Source organism: Mesoplodon mirus (genome assembly GCF_964341445.2).
Source record: "Mesoplodon mirus genome assembly, chromosome: 3".
Taxonomy (NCBI): domain Eukaryota; kingdom Metazoa; phylum Chordata; class Mammalia; order Artiodactyla; family Ziphiidae; genus Mesoplodon; species Mesoplodon mirus.
This window is the reverse complement of record NC_138978.1, coordinates 58,669,955-58,681,441: the sequence shown is the minus strand read 5'-3', so window position 1 is coordinate 58,681,441 and position 11,487 is coordinate 58,669,955. Positions and strand designations below refer to the sequence as shown.

The following is an 11,487-nucleotide window of genomic DNA, read 5'->3' as shown; positions in this document are numbered from 1 at the left end:
AAAATTATCCATACAGAAAATCCATAAGAAAATATTGCAGTTAAATGACATGTTAGACCAAATGGATTAATAGATAAATATAGAACATTCCATCCAAAAGTAGCAGATTACACATTCTTCTCAAGTGCACATGGAACATCCTCTAGGAAAGACTACATGTTAGGTCACAAAACAAGTCCTAATACATTCAAGAAGACTGAAATTATATCAAGCATTTTCTTGGACCACAGTGATATGAAACCAGAAATCAATCATAAGAAATAAATAAGAAAAACCACAAATATGTGGAGATTAAACAACATGCTACTGAACAATCAATGGATCATCAAAGAAATCAAAGGAGAAATTTAAAAATACCTAGGGACAAATGAAAACAGAAATACAACATACTAAAATCTATGGGATGCAGCAAAAGCAGTTTTAAGAAGGAAGTTCAGAGCAATATAGGTCTACCTCAAGAAGTAAGAGAAATCCCAAATAAACTATCTAAATTTACACCTAAAGGAACTAGAAAAAGATGCACAAATGAAGTCCAAAATTAGTAGAAGGAAGGAAATAATAAAGATCAGAGTGGGAATAAATGAAATGCAGCCTAAAAATGATTGAAAATATCAATGAAACTAAGAGCTGATTCTTTAAAAAGTTAAACAAAATTGACAAACTTTAAACTAGACAGATCAGAAGAATAAAGAGAGAGGACTCAAATAAATGACATTAGAAATGAAAAAAGAAATGCAAGTGATACCACAGAAATACAAAGGATTGTAAGAGACTACTACAAACACTCATATGCCAACAAATTGGACAACCTAGAAAGAAAGGATAAATTCCTAGGAACATACAATTTTCCAAAAATGAATTATGAAACATAAAAAAATTTGAACAGATTGAAACAGTATTGAAAAATCTCCCAGCAAACAAAAACCCAGGCCTAGATGACTTTGCTGGTAAATTCTACAAAATATTTAAGGAAGATTTAATACCTATCCTTGTGAAATTCTTTCAAAATATTGAAGAGGATGTAAACCTTAAAAACATACTGTATGAAGCCAGCATTATCCTGATACCAAAGCCAGACAAGGACAGCACAAATAAAAAAAAATTACAGGCCAATACCCTTGATGAACATAGATGAAAAAATCCTCAACAAAATATTAGCAAACCAAATCCAACAATACATTAAAAGGATCATACATCATGATCAAGCAGAATTTATTCCAGGGATAAAAGGATAGTAGTTCATCTGCAAATCAATCAACTTGATACATCACTTTAACCAAATGAAGAATAAAAATCATATGATCAACTCAATAGATGCAGAAAAAGCATTTGACAAAATTCAGTATCCATTTATGATAAAAACTCTCAACAGTGGCTGTAGAGAGAATGTAACTCAACATCAGAAAGCCCATATATGACAAGCCCACAGCTAATATCATAGTCAATGATGAAAAGCTGAAAGCATTTCCTCTAAGATCAGGAACAAGACAAGGATGCCCACTCCAGCCACTTTTATTCAATATAGTATTGGAAGTCCTAGCCACAGCTATTAGGTAGGAAAAAAATTAAAGGCATCCAAATTGAAAAGGAAGAAGTAAAAGTGCCATGATTTGCAGATGATATGATATTGTATATAGAGAATCCTAAAGACTCTACCAAGAAAGTGCTAATAAAGAATTCAGTAATGTTGAAGCATACAAAATCAATACACAAAACTCCATGGCATTCTATACACTAATAACCAACTATCTAAATGAGAAATTAAGAAAACAATCTCATTTACAATTGCATCAAAAAGAATATAATACCTAGGCATAAATTTAACCAAGGAATTTAAAGACCTATACACTGAAAACTACAAGAAATGATGAAAGAAATTGAAGAAGACACAAGTAAATTAAAAGATATTCCATGTTCACTGATTGGAAGAATTAATATTATTCAAATGTCCATATTACCCAAAGCAATTGACAGATTTAATGAAATCCCTATCAAAATTCCAATGCTGTATTTCACAAAAGTAAAAGAATTCTAAAATTTGTATGGGACCACAAAAGATCCTGAATAACCAAAACAATCCTGAGGAAAAAGAACAAAGCTGGAGGTATCACACGCCCTGATTTCAAACTACACTACAAAACAATAGTAATCAAACAGTATGGCACTGGCACAAAAACAGACATATAAATTAATGAAACAGAATTGAGAGCCTAGAAATATACACACACACATATGAACAATTAGTTTACTGCAAACAAGTAAAGAACATACAATGGAGAAACAACAGTTTCCTCAATAAATGTTGGGAAAACTGGAGATCCATATGAGAAAAATGAAACTATACCACTATTTTATACCACACACAAAAATTAACTGAAAGTGGATTAAAGACTTGAATGTAGGACCTGAAATCATAAAATTCCTAAAAGAAAACATCAGTGATAACCTTACTGACATTGGTTTTTGTGGTATTTTTGTACATCTGAATCCAAAGGGAATGGAAACAAAAGCAAAATTAAACCAATGGGACTACATCAAACTGAGAAGCCTCTGCACAGCAGAGGAAGCCACCTACAAAATTAAAAGGCCATCTACTGAATGAGTAAAGATATTTGCAAATCCTAACTCCAATAAAGGGTTAATATCCAAAATATATAAAGAACTCATGCAACTCAACAACAACAAAAACAAACAACCTGATTAAAAAATAGGAAAAAGTTCTGAACAGACGTTTTTTTTAAAGAAAGCATATGGTTGACCAACAAGCCCCTGAAAAGATGTTCAACATCACTAATTACTAGGGAAGCGTAAATCAAAAGCACAACAAGATATCTCTCACACCTGTTAGAATGGCTATTACTGAAAAGACAAGAAATAAATGTTGGAGAGTTTGTGGAGAAAAGGGAACACTTGTACACTGTTGGTGGGACTGTAAATTGATGCAGTCACTATGAAAAATACTATGGAGATTCCTCAAAATACTAAGAATAGAACTACCATATGACACAGGTATTCCACTTCTGGGTTTTTATTCAAAGAACATGAAAACACTAATTCAAAAAGTTATATTCATCCCTGTGTTCACTGCAGCATTATTTATGATAGCCAAGACATGGAAGCAACCTAAGTGTCCACTGATGGATGAATGGATAAAGAAAGATATATACAAAATGGAATATTATTCAGCCATAAAAAGGAAACAATCCTGTCATCATGACAACATGGATGTATCTAGACGGTATTACTCTAAGCGGAACAAATCAGATGGAGAAAGACAAATACAGTATGAGTTCACTCATATGCAGAACGCTAAAAAAACCAAAAGGAATTGTAAAATAAAATAAAACAAAAACAAACTCATAGACACAGAGATCAGATTAGTGTTTACCAGAGGGGAAGGGGGTTGGGGGGAGGTGAAATGGGTGAAGGGGTCAACTTTATGGTGATGGATGATAACTAGATATATGGTGCTGATCACTTTGTAGTGTATAAAGATATCAAATTATAATTTTGAACACTAGAAACTTATAAAAACCTACAAATAAAAACCTGTAGGCACATTTTAATATATAGTTTTTTGATCTCTGAAAAAAAATAGAATATACTCAACTTAAAAACAAGGAAGAATAAAAATTGCAAAGCAAAAGATTTGATATGATGTTTATATTGTAAACCAAAAGCAACCATAAAATTTAATTAAGAAACTAATAAAAGGGGGAGCAAATTTTCAAAAACATGACAAGTAAAAATCAATGTACATTGATATAGAGAGCTCATAGATGCTAATGAGAAAATGCATGAGTTCCCATTCGAAAGATGGGTCGGGAACTTCAATGGTAAGTTCATATACCTTTATACATACACACAAGGAAAAGAAAAAAGAAAAGACAATGGTTTACAGTATTAAAATATTTAATGCTATGAATTATGGCAGAGATGGCTAACAGACTTCCAAAATTTATGGTCCTTCTTTATAACAGGTTTTTATTTTATTTTATTTTATTTATTTTATTTATTTATTTTTGGCTGCATTGTGTCTTTGTAGCTGTGAGCGGGCTTTCTCTAGTTGCGGCGAGCTGGGGCTACTCTTCCTTGTGGTGTGTGTGCTTCTCACTGTGGTGGCTTCTCTTGTTGCGGAGCATGAGCTCTAGGTGTGTGGGCTCAGTAGTTGTGGCATGCAGGATCTAGAACACAGGCTCAGTAGTTGTGGCACATGGATTTAGTTGCTCCGCGGTATGTGGGATCTTCCCAGACCAAGGCTCAAACCTGTGTCCCCTGCATTAACAGGCAGATTCTTAACCACCACGCCACCTGGGAAGTCCCTATAGCAGCTTTTTAGTTAGAAACTGCCTTTCTCAGACACCCTTTCTCTAGGTGGTTCATATGACTGGTCTCTATCAATGGAATGTGAGTGAAAAGTGATGTCTATTTCTCTTAGAGCAAGGCTTTTAAGAATTGGGTTGTACCTTTTTTCACATTCTCTGTTCTTCCACCTTCTGTATGCAATTAACTATGATGTTCTAGCAAATGTTTATGACTTAGCTGCAATTATTTGGCATTTTCAGCTCTTATAAAATGAAGTGGTCTCTTTTCTCCTATGAAGATTAATAAAGTAGGAAATTCTCTAAACATAGAAAGGTTTAGAAAGTGGCTATAAAACAAATAATCAACGCTACAACAATATAGTGTAGGACTATACTCAGAAAAGCAAGGAAGAAGAAGACATAGGATTATGGAAACTGTGAATCCATATCAGATAGAATTAGGTTTGCTGCATGTAACAGACAAAATAAATGAGTAATTTAAACAGGATAGAGTTGTATTACTTTCTCACATAAAAGAAAGGCAATGTAGAACTGATGCGATATCTACCCATTATCATTTTGTATCTAGGGACTTATCTTTCTGTTCCACCACCTAAGCATTTTGCTCCTACATTCAGCATCATATAATGTTGAAAAATGGATAGTGGAATGCCAGCTGTCATAGTTATAGGCTTGAGAAAGAAGAAAATGCAGAAGGCAAAAAAACTGCAGAGTCAGGTTCCTTTAAAAGTATTGTGAGGAGTCCTACACTACACTTCTGTTTCCACCTCATTGGCCAGAACTGCCATACGGTCATACCAAACTGAGGAAGGCTGGGAAATGTGTTTTATATCAGGTGGCAATATGCCCAGTTAAAATTTGGAGTTTTTTCCAAAGAGAAATGATGAAGATGATAGGCAACTGGACCATAGGACCCCTCCTACATAGTGGTGAAGAGAAGTTCTAGGATGAGCATTGCCAGCCGCTGTAGGAAAAGCCACGCCACATTAAAGGAAGAAGGAGGTCTTTGGGACAAAGTTCCCTGGGGGAAAATTTGGGACTCCATGCTTTAGATGATATGACTGAGAGGGCAGGACAACTTGAATATCTGACAAGGACATTTTTTTTTAATGAAAGAGAAAATAATAGCAATTAAAACTCCAGGAAAAACAAAAGCTCTACAATAAAATCATGTTTGAGATATGTAACAAAATAAAATAATGGTGTAAGAAAATAGAGTTCATTAAATATTTTTAATAAGTATATTCTCTTTTAAGTGGCCAAGAGATCAGATAGTGACCACGTAAAGAAAGATGTAATCCTAGCGCACTTCTTGAACCAATGGGAGAAAAATATTTACATAGGTATAAATATGAAAATAGTATGTACTAGTTTTTAATGTTTAGAGTCAGCCTTCAGACAAGATATGGATTTGTTGTTGCTGAGAAACAACTAATGTGAAAGTGTAACTGACAGAAGATGGAAAGTGGGAGGCAGGGGAGGAACATAAAGAAAAGGGTAGAACTCACTTTTCATCTTACAGAGTTGAGTCAGGATACTAATATTGATAGAAAGAGAATTTTAAATATTATTTAAAGTTATACAGATAATCAGTAAAAGAAGTAAAAATAATATATTGGAGGCTTGGCCAAGATGGTGTAGTAAGAAGACCCTGAGCTCACCTCCTCTCTTGGGCATACCAAAATTACAACTATTTACAGAGCAACTATTGATGAGAAAGACTGGAATCTACCAGAATAGATCATCTACAACTAAAGATATAAAGAAGGAACCACAACAAGACAGGTGGGGGGGTGGAATCGCGGTATAGTAAAGACTTATACCCCCAGGTGGGCAACCTTTAATCAGGAGAATAATTACAATTGCAGAGGTTCTCCCCAAGGTACGAGGGGCCTAAGCTTCACATTGGGTTCCCCAGCATAGGGGTCCTACACCAGGAAGACAAGCCTCCAGAATGTTTAGCTTTGAAGTCCAGAGGGGCTTACTTTTGGTAGACACAGAGGACCGTGGGAAATAGAGACTCCACATTTAAAGAGCACACACAAAATCTCACATGCTCTGGGACTCAGGGCAGAAGCAATAATTTGAAAGGAGCTTGGGTCAGAGCCACCTGCTGATCTTGGAGAGTCTCCCAGAGAGGGAAGAGGCAACTAGACCTCATTCTGGGGACACAGACACCAGCAGCAGACATTTTGGAGCACTCATTCTACCATGTGGACACTGGTGCTGGCAAGCACCAATGTGGAATCCTTCCTTGAGCTCATCAGCCTTTGGACCCAGCCCAGCCCCTGCCCACCAGCCTGTAGGTTCCAGGAGTCGGATGTCTTAGGCCAAGCAACTAGCTGGGAAGGGACGCAGCCCCACCCACCAGCAGGCAGGCTGCTTTAAGACTCTGTGAGCTTAGAGCTGTCCCTGGACATGGCCCTGTCCACCAGAGGGCTCAAGACATGTGTGTGCAGGCACTAGAACTGAGACCCCCCCAGGGCCCTGCAGCCAGAGACACTGGGACCCAGCTCCACTCCCAATGGGAGGTATCAGCACCAGGACCACCTGGGCCCTGGCCCCACCAAGCAGCAGGCGGACACCAGCCCCAGGACTATTGCAGCCCCTCAGCCTGCCATGGCAGGAAACAGCTCACCCACCAGCAGGCTGGTACCAGCCCTGGGACATGATGGGCCCCAGCCCTGCCCACCAGCAGGCCAAAACCAGATCTGAAAAACCTTGGTCCCCTCCAGCCACCATGGGGTCAGGCCCCACTCAACAGCGGGACAACACAAGCTTCTTGACACCCTGGGCCCCTCAGCCACCTGTGTCAGGAACTGACCCCACACACCAGTGGTCTGATAATAGCTCTGGGTACCCTGGGCCCTGCAGACAGAGACACCAGGACTTGGCTCTGCCTGCCAGTGGGCTGGCACTAGCCCCAGGATATGGCTACAACTAGAAGCATGAAAATTACAAAAGGAAAAAACACATTGGTAAAGGCAAGTATTCAGTCAAGGTAGTAAATCATCTATATCTACAATAAGCAGTTAAGGGATACACAAAACAATTACATGTAAGATATGATGTCAAAACAGTAATTGTGAGGGAAGGAGAATAAAAGTGCAGTGTTGTTAAAATGTGTTTGAAATTAAGAAATCAGCAACTTAAATAATCATATATATGTGTATATATATATATATATATATATGTTTTTTTTGCTATATGTAAACCTCATGATAATCACAAACCAAAAATCTATAACAGATACATACCCAAAACCCAGAAAGGAATCCAAATATAACACTAATTACAATCATCAAATCACAAGAGAAGAGAACAAAAGACAAAGAAAGGAATAAAAAAGAACTACTAAAACAACTTGGAATAATTAACAAAATGGCAATAAGTACATGCCTATCAATAATTACTTTATATGTAAATGGTCTAAATGCTCCAATCAAAAGACAAAGAATGTCTAAATGGATACTAAAACTATATATATATATATATATATATATATATATGCTGCCACAAGACCTATATATATGCTGCCTATAAGAGACTGACTTCAGATCTAAAGACACACACAGACTAAAAGTGAGGGAGTGGAAAAAGATATTCCATGCAAATGGAAATTAAAAGGAAGCCAGATAGCAGTACTTATATCAGCCAAAATAGACTTTAAAATAAAGACTGTAACAAGAAACAAAGAAGGACATTACATAAAGATCAAGGGAATTAATCAAAGAAGAAGATATAACAATTGTAAATATATATGGACCCAACATGGGAGTTCCTAAATACATAAAGTTAAATACATATTAACAGACATAAAGGGAGAAATTGACAGTAACCCAATAACAGTAGGGCATGTGGACAGAAAATCAATAAAGAAACACAACCCTTAAACAACACGTTAGACCAGATAGTATATATATGTGTGTGTATGCACATGTGTGTGTGTATATACATATATACATACATACATACACACACATATATATGTATATATATATAATATTCCACTGAAAAGCAGCAGAATATGCATTCTTTTCAAATACACATGGAACATGTGCACATGGATGAACATGGAGCATGTGCACATGGATGCACATGGAACATACTAGGCTACCAAGCAGGTCTCAGTAAATTTACGAAAACTGAAATCATATCAACCATCATTTCTGACCACAATGCTATGAGACTAGAAATCAACTATAGAAAAAAAGACTTCAAAATACACAAACACATGGAGGCTAATCAATATGCTACTAAACAACGAAGAAATAAAAAAATCTGGAAACAAATGAACATGAAAACACAATAATTCAAAATCTATGGGGGCTGGGGGTGCCCGCTCCTCCCCCAGTGGGTGGCTGGGCTGGCAGTGCTGAGCTCCCTGTGTGTGGCACAGGGGGCGCCTGATGGATGCAGTGCCAGTGGGCGATGGCGCTTCAGCAGTGTGCTCAGCTGAGCCCCCTCCCACTCCCCTGCTCCTCTCATCCACGTCCCCCCAGCTGTGCGGCCACCATGGCGTCTGGTGAGGAGGACAGTACCAATGGCAGTGCCTCGGAGGCCATGGGCAAGAGGAGGTGCCTAGGCTTCTTGGCCACCGCCTGGCTCACCTTCTACAGCATCACCACGACTGCAGGGTGGCTGGTACTGGCTACTACATGTACTGTAGTAAAAATGTACTGGCTGGTACATTTTTATGTGGGAAAAGGAATACACAAAGGTTTATATAAAAGTATTTAGAAGACACTTAAATTTTTCCAGACATTTGCATTGCTTGCAGAATTGTACCTACTTCTGTGCTTGTGGCTGGGGTCCAAGTGAGTTCAAGAATCTTTATGGTGTGGCTCTTTACTCACATTATAAAACCAATATAATTTTTTTTATCATTTATATCCTGTCAGAGTTGCTGGTGAACTTCTTACGATATATGCTGCCTTATCATATGTGAAGAAAAAAGGAATGTTCTCAATAAGACTTCTGAATAAATACAATGCTTCTTTTGACTATTATTATTTTCTTCTTATAACCATGGCCTCATATATACCATTGTTTCCACAATCTACTTTCATATGTTACGTCAGAGAAGAAAGGTGCTTCATGGAGAGGTGATCGTTGAAAGGGATGGTGAAATGATCCCTACAACAAGGTGTTTTTTCCAGAATAACCAGGATTACTTGAGTCTAAGGGTTAATAACAGGAATAAACAGCTTCATGAAAAAAAAATCTATGGGATGTAGCAAAATCAGTTCTAAGAGGGAAGTTGAGTGAGTGATAAAGTCTACCTCTGGAAACAAGAAAAATCTCAAAATTTCAAACCTTACACCTAAAGGAATTAGAAAAAGAAGAACAAACAAAACCCCAGAAGAAGCAGAAGAAAAGAGATCATAAAGATCAGAGCAAAAATAATTGAAAAGAGATCATAAAGATCAGAAGTAGTAGTAGAAGAAATGAGATCATAAAGATCAGAGCAAAAATAAATGAAATAGAGACAAAAAAGAAAAAAGAAAAGATCAATGTAACTAAGAGCTTGTTCTTTGAAAAGATAAATAAAATTGATAAGGCTTTAACCAGACTCACCAAGAAAAATAGAGTGATGGCTCAAATCAATAAAATCAGAAATGAAAAAGGAGACTTTGCAATTGACATCACAGAAATACAAAGATTCATGAGAGTACTACAAGCAACTACATGCCACGGAAATGGACAATTCAGAAAAAATGGGCAAATTCTGAGAAATCTACAGTCTCCCATGACTGAACCAGGTTTAAATAGAAAATATGAACAGACCAATTACCAGCAATGAAATTGAATCAGTAATTTTAAAAACTTCACAAAAACAAATGTCCAGCACCAGATGGCTTCACAGGTGAATTCTACAAAACATTTAAAGAAGAGTTAACACCTATCATTTTCAAACTATTTCAAAAAATTGCAGGGTAAGGAGCACGTCCAAACTCATTCTACAAGGCCAGCATCACCATCACACCAAAACTAAACAAAAATACCATCACAAAAAAGAAAATTAGAGGCCAGGGTCACTGACAAACATATATGGAAAAATCCTCAAAAAATATTAGCAAACTGAATCTAACAATACATTAAAAGGATCATACACCATGATCAAGTGGGATTTATCCCAGGGATGCAAGGCTGGTTCAATATCTGCAAACCAATCAGTGTGATACATTACATTAACGATTTGAAGAATAAAAATCATATGATCTCCATACTGGCTGTATCAATTTACATTCCCACCAACAGTACAAGCAGTTTCCCTTTTCCCCACACCCTCCCAGCATTTATTGTCTATAGATTTTTTGATGATGGCCATTCTGACTGCTGTGAGGTGATACCTCACTGTAGTTTTGATTTGCATTTCTCTAATGATTAGTGATACTGAGCATCTTTTCATGTGTTTGTTGGCAATCTGTATATCTTCTTTGGAGAAATGTCTGCTTAGGCCTTCTGCCCATTTTTGGATTGGACTGTTTATTTTTTTGATATTGAGCTGCATGAGCTGCTTCTATATTTTGGAGATTAATCCTTTGTCAGTTGCTTCATTTGCAAATATTTTCTACCATTCTGAGGGTTGTCTCTTCATCTTTTTAACAGTTTCCTTTGCTGTGCAAATGCTTTTAAGTTTCATTAGGTCCCATTTGTTTATTTTTGTTTTTATTTCCATTTCTCTAGGAGGTGGGTCAAAAAGGATCTTGCTGTGATTTATGTCATAGAGTGTTCTGCCTATGTTTTCCCCTAAGAGTTTGATAGTGTCTGGTCTTACATTTAGGTCTTTAATCCATTTTGAGTTTATTTTTGTGTATGGTGTTAGGGAGTGTTCTAATTTCATTCTTTTACATGTAGCTGTCCAGTTTCCCCAGCACCACTTAATGAAGAGGCTGTCTTTTCTCCATTAGGTAGTCTTGCCTCCTTTATCAAAGATAAGGTGACCATATGTGCATGGGTCTCTCTCTGGGCTTTCTATCCTATTCCATTGATCTATATTTCTGTTTTTGTTCCAGTACCATACTGTCTTGATTACTGTAGCTTTGTAGTATAGTCTGAAGACAGGGACCCTGATTCCTCCACCTCCTCTTTTCTTTCTCAAGACTGCTTTGGTTATATGGGTTTTTCTGTGTTTCCATACAAATTGCGAAATTTTTTG

The 11,487-nt window shown here is 36.9% G+C and overlaps 1 pseudogene across 1 annotated transcript; it reads left to right on the top strand.

The window, feature by feature from the left end:
- Nucleotides 1-8,734: 8,734 nt before the first annotated feature.
- On the top strand, nucleotides 8,735-9,918 carry LOC309799137 (very-long-chain (3R)-3-hydroxyacyl-CoA dehydratase 1-like; annotated as a pseudogene). Its single transcript has one exon. The product of its transcript is annotated as a very-long-chain (3R)-3-hydroxyacyl-CoA dehydratase 1-like (transcript).
- The last annotated feature ends 1,569 nt before the right edge of the window (nucleotides 9,919-11,487 follow it).